The following is a 595-nucleotide window of genomic DNA, read 5'->3' as shown; positions in this document are numbered from 1 at the left end:
TTTGAAGCTTGAAAGAATGGTTTATTATGTAGGCTGTAGATTTTCGAAACATTATTTGCTGATCCTCCAAGATAAATTTATCTGACAGCCATCCTTGAAGGTAAAAAAAAGTGGTTTGTATAGCTGACACAGAACATGCTCACCTGCAATTAGAAAATGTAAGAGCAGAATCTTGCTTTTTAAAAGGGGAGATCTCTAGGAGCAAGCCCAGAAGTTTCACAAGTCTTATCACTTCTAAGCATCCTGAATCAAAAGCCCAACGTTGTTTCAGCTAGAGAAAAAGTTACTTGAAAATTAATCTAGCTGTTATTGCCCATTTTTTCTTGTAGGAAAGAATTAAAAATTAGTACATTGGGCACTTTCTCCTCTTAGAAGTCTAGGATGCTGTTGTAGGAAAGTGTATACATGCAATTAGTAGTAATTTTAGTGTCCTTTTTACAGTAGTTGATTTCTGTAGAAACATCTCTATGTTGAATCTAAATCTAAGGAAATGTTTCTCTGTTAGAAAAAGCCTTCAGATTGAATTTAGTATTCACTCCATGATCTTTAATATTTTTTTTAAATATCCATAAATAGTTTTTAAGCCATCAAGTTC

The sequence above is a fragment of the Candoia aspera genome, chromosome 3 (assembly GCF_035149785.1).
Source record: "Candoia aspera isolate rCanAsp1 chromosome 3, rCanAsp1.hap2, whole genome shotgun sequence".
Lineage (NCBI taxonomy): Eukaryota > Metazoa > Chordata > Lepidosauria > Squamata > Boidae > Candoia > Candoia aspera.
This window is presented reverse-complemented; position numbering follows the sequence as displayed.